The 8,578-nt window shown below is 40.3% G+C and overlaps 1 protein-coding gene across 3 annotated transcripts in view; it reads right to left on the minus strand.

Annotated features, from left to right (window-relative positions):
* Positions 1-8,578, minus strand: part of ELMO1 (engulfment and cell motility 1) — a 584,819-nt gene that overhangs the window by 544,859 nt on the left and 31,382 nt on the right. The window contains exon 1 of one of the 3 annotated variants that reach the window (XM_010831167.1): positions 5,747-8,572. The exons of the other annotated variants lie outside the window; for them this stretch is intronic. The gene's annotated coding sequence lies outside the window, so the exon portion shown is untranslated. Of the gene's footprint in view, positions 1-5,746; positions 8,573-8,578 lie in introns of those variants that run through there. 3 annotated transcript variants of the gene reach the window in all.

Raw genomic sequence — 8,578 nt, forward strand, 5'->3', positions numbered from 1 at the left:
AAGGCTGTCTTTTCACCTTGCTTATAGTTTCCTTTGTTGTGCAGAAGTGTTTAAGTTTAATTAGGTCCCATTTGTTTAGTTTTGCTTTTATTTCCAATATTCTGGGACATGGGTCGTAGAGGATCCTGCTGGGATTTATGTCAGAGAGTGTTTTGCCTATGTTCTCCTCTAGGAGTTTTATAGTTTCTGGTCTTATGCTTATATCTTTAATCCATTTTGAGTTTATTTTTGTGTATGGTGTTAGAAAGTGTTCTAGTTTCATTCTTTTACAAGTGGTTGACCAGTTTTCCCAGCACCACTTGTTAAAGAGATTATCTTTAATCCATTGTATATTCTTGCCTCTTCTGTCAAAGATAAGGTGTCCATAGGTGCATGGATTTATCTCTGGGCTTTCTATTTTGTTCCATTGGACATGGAAGCAACCTAGATGTCCATCAGCAGATGAATGGATAAGAAAGCTGTGGTACATATACACAATGGAGTATTACTCAGCCATTAAAAATAATACATTTGAATCAGTTCTAATGAGGTGGATGAAACTGGAGCCTATTATACAGAGTGAAGTATGCCAGAAAGAAAAACACCAATACAGTATACTAACGCATATATATGGGATTTAGAAAGATGGTAACAATAACCCTGTATACGAGACAGCAAAAGAGACACTGATGTATAGAACAGTCTTGTGGACTCTGTGGGAGAGGGAAAGGGTGGGATGATTTGGGAGAATGGCATTGAAACATGAATAATATCATATACGAAACGAGTTGCCAGTCCAGGTTCGATGAACGATACTGGATGTTTGGGGCTGGTGCACTGGGACGACTCAGAGGGATGGTACGGGGAGGGAGGAGGGAGGAGGGTTCAGGATGGGGAACACATGTATATCTGTGGTGGATTCATGTGGATATATGGCAAAACCAATACAATATTCTAAAGTTAAAAAAATAAAATAAATAAATAAATATTTGCTAAGTTAGTTGCCTTCTTTTCTGTGCTTAACAATCAACTCCTTGAAAGAAATGAAGTTCAGTAAAACCTGACATCTGTATGATATGTGATTCACTTTCTTGCATACATCAGGAGTTTCATAAGTACTTGTTTGAAATGGCCTACCTGTGTACTTATCTATCTCTCCAACCCTCCACCAGACTGTGAAATACTAAAAAGCAGAAAGACAGAGGGCTGGATGCTTAGATCACAATAACCTCTGTGCCTCACGCCCCACCCCAACACACAAACAGCCCTACAGAGTGTGCCTTCATTAAATGCTATCCTGAAGAAATGAATGAATGGCATACAGAGATGAGAGCAGAATGAACAATAATCCAGGTTTATAATAACTGTCCTCATTCAAACAAGAGAAACTTTCATTCAAACAAGAGAAATGAGATCCCATTTATTGGGCCCACTGGCCTAGTCCTAAATGAAGGCAACCAGAATTATATTTTGGTGGAGAAAAAAGAAACAGAGGGTTGCATGATAGACCTGTAAAGGGAAGAAGACATTAGATGAAAAATGTTTCAGCTGCATGAAGAAAAGATACTATTTATAAGCATCTTATAAATGCTTTTTGACACCCTCCCAACTTAGATGTTGAGGTCAGTGCAGAAATGCATGAGGAGAAGAGGAGGAAGGAAATTTGTTTCCTGATGCTACTCCATGCCAGTCACTCTACTAAGAAAGAGCTCAGGCTTCCACTCCCACAAGTAATACTTTCACATAAAATCTAGAACAGCTGGAATAGGAAGTAGAAACAAAAACTAGTGTGGCATTTTGCTGCTGCTACTGCTGCTAAGTCACTTCAGTTGTGTCCGACTCTGTGTGACCCTATAGACGGCAGCCCACCAGGCTCCCCCGTCCCTGGGATTCTCCAGGCAAGAATACTGGAGTGGGTTGCCATTTCCTCCTCCAATGCATGAAAGTGAAAAGTGAAAGTGAAGTCGCTCAGTCGTGTCTGACTCTTCGTGACCCCATGGACTGCAGCCTACTAGGCTCCTCCGTCCATGGGATTTTCTAGGCAAAAGTACTGGAGTGGGGTGCCATTGCCTTCTCCGGCATTTTACTAGCTCATAGCAAATGATTTTAAGAAGCAATTGTGGAGATACAGCAACTCATTTCTACCCTAGCAATACTCTAAAAGGGAAATCCCACTGGTATGAATACTGATTGTCAGTTCAGTTTAGTTCAGTTGTCCAACTCTTTGTGACCCCATGGACTGCAGCAAGCCAGGACTCCCTGTCCATCACCAACTCCCAGAGTTCACCCAAACGCATGTCTAATGAGTCGGTGATGTCATCCAGCCATCTCATCCTCTGTTGTCCCCTTCTCCTCCTGCCCTCAATCTTTCCCAGCATCAGGGTCTTTTCAAATGAGTCAGCTCTTCACATCAGATGGCCAAAGTATTGGAGTTTCATCTTCAACGTCAGTCCTTCCAATGAACACCCAGGACTGATCTTTAGGATGGACTGGTTGGATCTCCTTTCCGTCCAAGGGACTCTCAAGAGACTTCTCCAACAGCACAGTTCAAAAGTATCAATTCTTCGGCTTCCCTGATACTGATAGCTCAGTTGGTAAAGAATCCACCTGCAATGCCTGGAGACCCCAGTTCAATTCCTGGGTTGGAAAGATCCCCTGGAGAAGGGATAGGCTTCCCACTCCAGTATTCTTAGGCTTCCCTTGTGGCTCAGCTGGTAAAGAATCTGCCTGCAATGCGGGAGACCTGGGTTCGATCCGTGGGTTGGGAAGATCCCCTGGAGAAGGGAAAGGCTACCCACTCCTGTATTCTAGCCTGGAGAATTCCATGGACTGATTGTCAGTGGATGAATTCAAAAAGCAGTCATCTCTTTTCACATACACACACATCTGTGTAAAAAATAAATAAATAAATGAAGTCTCCCTTCTTTCATTTACCACCCAGCCTTTGGTTTCTTCTAGGCTTTCTATATCTGCTACAACATTTCTTTATTTTCAAAAGAAATCATTGCAGCAAGCTTTATACTCTTTCTTTTCCAGCAACAAGTGGGTAAAGTGGATTGTAGCAGCAATAAAAGTGGAAAGTGATAGTGGAGAAAAATTAATACTTCATGCTTTTCATCCTCAAAACTCTTCAAATAAAATTTAATTTTGCTAGCTATTGCCCTTTAATGTGCTAAATTAGAAGAGGTAATGCACTCTGCTTTTCCAATTTCTTTATTGTATTAACGAATCTCTTTCCCTACAGTCTACAGAAATATTTTTTTGGGGGGCGGGAGGAGTGTGCAGACTTTAGCAAGTATATTCTTGTATTGAGAAAACTAATATTCACATGAGTAATGAGCATATTTTTCCTTACCAGGTTCATAAAAATTTCCACTGTTACTTCTGGTAATTATCAAAAACACTCACACCAAACACACATATTCTCCACTTCTCAGAAGTTTGCCTCCCACTCCACCAGTCATACTGTGATGCTTCAAGGTCACATGGTCATGGATGGCTTCTAGTTTTGATACTGACATGAGAATGGTGCCTCCCAATTTTCATTGCTGTCACTTTACGTTTCAATCCCAAGTGTGTGTACATATATTTAACTAATATATGTGCTCCACAGAGGGGAAACTTCTGTTCAAATTGAAGTTCCCTCCTCACTCTCAACTATCTCCCACCACCACCCACAAAGCAAACATTTTGAATGAAATAATACTAACCATCATTTGGTGTCATGATTCAACTACGTTATTTAAATGACAGAAAATAATTCTTACCGTTAGAGTACATTTGACAAAGCAATTCTAAATCCCTGAATAAGGAAGAGTTTTTCAAAAGAACAAACTGAATTCTCAAAGAAAATCATAAAGAAATTTGGTGGCTTTCAAAGTGAGAACTATTCTCTGGGTTCAAAGCATTTATAGGGTCCTCCTGGGTGCTGACTGGAGGCTGCACCCTTCCTTCACCACCCCAGCCTGAGCCACTTCTGTTTTGTCTCTCTTACGTAGTAAGTTTCTGCTACAAGATAACTTTTGAATAAATTACCAATTTTTATCTTAAATAACTAGTTGAGTAGATAAAAACATACTTTTGATATCATTGATACCATTGTTTACCAATCAAAATGCTATTTTTTTCCAGTAGTCATGTAAGGATGTGAGACTTGAACCATAAAGAAAGCTGAATGCTGAAGAATTGATGATTTCAAACTGTTGTGCTGGAGAAGACTCTTGAAAGTCTCTTGGACAGTAAGGAGATCAAACCAGTCAATTCTAAAGGAAATCAACCCTGAATACTCATTGGAAGGACTGATGCTGAAGCTGAAGCTCCAATACTTTGGTCACCTGATGCGAAGAGCCAGAAAAGACCCTGATGCTTGGGAAGATTGAGGGCAAAAGAAGAAAGGGGTGACAGAAGATAAGATACTTAGATAGCATCACCAACTCAATGGACGTGGATTTAAGTAAACTCTGGAAGCTAGCGAAGGACAGGGAAGCCTGGCATGCTACAGTCCATACAGTCACAAACACTGAGACATGACTGAGCAACTGAACAACAACAGATCAATCAAAACACTCTAGCCTGGCCAACTAAGATGAGTAAACGCTGTGGCAGAGAAAACTAAAGGAAAACCACTGTGAGGCAACTGTTGTTTTTGCTCCTGGCTGTTTTCAATAACAGCAGTGGTTTTAATATTATGTGTGCACATTCTTTGACACTCTTCTCTTTAAAAAAAAAAAAAAAAGACTCCTGGTTCTCCTCCCCTTAGAATGGCCTTTTCTAAAACACAGAGTGTTTGTGATTTCCAAGGCTAGATCATAAAAAGATATAGCTGCCACTTGACTATCTCTATCTCAAAAGTTCACCCTGGGAGAAGTCAGCTGTCATGTCAAGAGCACAAGCACCAACCGACCAAGCATGTGAATGAGCCACCTTGGAGCCAATCTTCCAGCTCCCATCGGGCCTTCAGATGACTTGCAGACCCCATTAACATGTGTCTATGACGTCAGGCCAGACCCTCAACCAGAACCCCTCAAGATGCTCCTGGATTCCTGACCCACAGAAACCACAGAAGAGAGTAAAGACTGTTGGTTTAGCCATAAAGTTTTGGGCTACTTTGTTATACAGTAATAAATAACTGGTATAAGAATCTTTTTTTTTAACTGCTAAGCATTTAGACTCTAGCCAAACTAGATCATCGTTTTCCCAGCTCTTCCCTTGTCTAAAGTCCCCACTTTTTTCCCTTCCCCCACCCACAAAGGACTCATCTCCCCAGGAATCTTTCCCTCCTCTTTCCCTCCTCTTAGCCCCTTAGACTTTTTTCCTGTGCCTCCCTCCACATTTGACCCTCAGTATTAGCTATTTGGGTGCCTGTCTCATTTCCCTGACCAAGCTGAAAGACCAGGAAGGCTATACTTCTAAGGAAAGTCTCTCAATCAACTTAGACTCAACAGAGTAACTTGCACAGAGCAGCCACTTGGTCCCTTTACTAAAGAGAAGAAAATACCAGTTGGTACAACATGGCAAAAAAGGGCAACCACCAAATGAATTATGTCATCTGAAGGCATTTCTCACTTCTCAGAAGAAATCCCCAGGGCCAAAAGCGAGTGTCCATGTGACACGCAAGCTTACAGCCCTTAGTTCTCTTTTTCTTGCTGCCTAAAACCCCAGCCTGTCATTCAGTGAAACATCCTTCAGCATTATTATATACTATATCCATACATACAAGGTGAAGAAGAAAGGAGATTAATATATTATTAATTTAAAATAGAGGTACCCAAGTCACTGGCCATGGTGGACATTTGTTGGCTGCCTCTCAAACATCCATGCTCCCATTCACTCTTCTAAAAAATCAAATGTTTGTCCTGCCATTCTTAGGTGATCACTTTGCTTATTAACTAGAGGAATTTGTCCCTTGCCCAGCTCCAAAGTTCAACTCTGGCAGAGAGAGAAAAATGCCCAGCTCCAAAGTTCAACTCTGGCAGACAGAGAAAAACAAAAAGAAACCAAACCCTAAATGACCTAGGGAGTGGCTGAATCAAGCTATTAATTAATTCTACATCTTCCTATACCTCTAACCTTTTCATTTACATAAACTTTTACTGTTTAAGCCACTTGGCACAGGGTTTTCTATTACTCACAATCAAAGTTATCCTAACTGCTAGACTGGAAAAATCTAAAAAAACACATCAGGGGTGAATTATGACAAAATCTTATCTGCCAGAACAAATGATCAGATAATTGTCAGGGACATTCCAAAAACACTTAATACTCCTTTTTTCAACCTTCTTGGAGACTGAAATATACATAGCATACATATAATAAAGAAGACCTAAAAAATTTTCTGAAATGAAAAAAAAAAAACTTAAGTTGTTAAACCAGTTACCTAAGTTGATTTAACTTTGCTATTGTTTATTACATAAAACCAAGCAACACCCTATGTTCTGAAACACATACTTTGGGCCACAGTTTTCATCTTGATAACAACTGAGTCAATCTCAAGGATATCTATGTATGAAGCCTGTGAATTTTTTAATTGCATGCTAACGTATCTTGCAACCCAGAGCCCTACTAGGGTACTTCTCATGCTTCCAGTTACTGACTGTACAAATTAGCATGATATCAACTTGAACAAAAGAAATTAAGCGAAGTGAATTAAACCACTGGCCTGAAATGCATATTACATGGAAATGCTGAGGTCTTCTGATTGACCAAAAAGTTCTAGATTGCATCTGTAGTTCTCTCCTCAACTGCAAAGATTTGCTTGTATCTGCAGTATCAAGGGTATATGGTGAAGGAGCAAGGGATCCTAAGCCAGAATACCTATGTTTCAAACCCTGACTTCATTACTTACAAAAATGTAGCCTCAGCAGGTTTGCTTCTCCAGGTCTCAGATCCCCACTACAAAATGTGAATTCTAACAGATATTACTCAAAAATCTAGTAAAGACATAAAAATTGAATAATAATAATCTAAAGCAGCACAGTGCCTGGCATAAAATAAGTGTGCAATAATGTTCACTGCTGAAGTTACAGTAATTAATACTGAAAAGGAAAGTAATGAATATGCAAAAAGGTTTATCTTCCCAAAGATACATCAGAACTTCAAGGAAAAAGCAACATGAATTAGAGTAATAATAACTCTCAATACGAAGTAAAAGGATCTCACTTAAAGATGAATGTTAATCCTTAATTATTCACTTTGAGAAGAAAAAAGAAGGGAGTACATTAAAAATAAATAGCACCTCAACAACTCATAAACCAAATAGCAACAGCACATCTTCAACGCATCTTAGAACAAAATTCCCAGAACAGCAATAGACCCACATGAAATTAAGTTCAAAGTATGTTCCATAATGAAACTACCACCTTTCTAATAACCAGCATTTCAGCTGATCAGCACCCCTAAATGAGCATGCAAATTCAAGCCTGTATTTTCAGACTTGCAACTGACTTGTACCAGAAATAAGTGAACTAACTATAGATAATTCCTTTATTGGACTTCAATCTAAAGCTAAGCTTTATTTAGGCCTTCAACGTGTAGAATCTATTTCCTAAATCAGATGTGCTGCCAACTATAAAACTGACGACACCAACCTCACAAAGATGAATCAGGGAGAAAAATAGCAATTTGACTTGCAGTCAACTCTTAGGTTGTACCCTGCTGAATAATATAATAGACATATGTGTTCTCCAAACTTAGGGACGGTGGTTTAGAATCTTGAGAATCCCGTTTCTATTGAATAATTAAGTCAGCAGAATGTGGTTCAAGTTTCACCCCACGACTATGTTACTTGTAAACCTCATGTTACCCCAGGAATGACCCGAAGCCACCTTGCACAGGGCCCAGGCGTGCCGCAGCATTCACACAGACCACCATATGAACTGCACCCTGGAGCTGAGTGGACACGACAGGTGTCTTACAGGACCACCTTGAAAGGATAGACACATTTGCTCAGTCCAGCCTAGAGTCTCTTGAACTTGCCCAACAAGGTTATTTTGCATTCCCTTTACAGAGCAGCAGAGGAGATTTCCATCAAGCAAATACTCGAGCAGAAGTAGAGGTGACAACAGCCCTGGAATCAGAATTTGTCTGCAGATGAGTCCTGTGGGCCACAGCATCGGAAGAGTTAACTTCTGATTTCCCATAGTGTTACTCGGTGTGGGGCTCATTCACTTCCTCAATTTCTCCATGAACTAGCTTGTGAAATCCTAGACTGGAAATGACTGGCCATAAAAGCGCACCCCTACTGAGCACTTTCTATAAGCCAGATACTATCCAACTAGCCTTTTCTCATTTAATTCTCACAGCAATCCTCTAAGAAAGGCTATTATTATCTCCACTTTACAGCCACCAAAACTGAGACCCAAAGCAGTCTGGCTGGTGGCCACACCCCTGAAGTGGGCACCCAGGACTGGATCATAGAAGGTAGTTATGGGTCGAATTGTGTCTCCCCAAAAGCTATATTCCTAAGCCTCCATATTCACGAATGTGACCGCACTTGGAAACAGGGTCCTTGCAGATATAATCAAAGTTAAGATGTGATCCTTAGGGTGAACTCTAATCCAATATGACTGGCATCCTTTCAAGAAGAAGAAAACGTCATGCC

The sequence above is a fragment of the Bison bison genome, unplaced genomic scaffold (assembly GCF_000754665.1).
Source record: "Bison bison bison isolate TAMUID 2011002044 unplaced genomic scaffold, Bison_UMD1.0 scf7180017864525, whole genome shotgun sequence".
Lineage (NCBI taxonomy): Eukaryota > Metazoa > Chordata > Mammalia > Artiodactyla > Bovidae > Bison > Bison bison.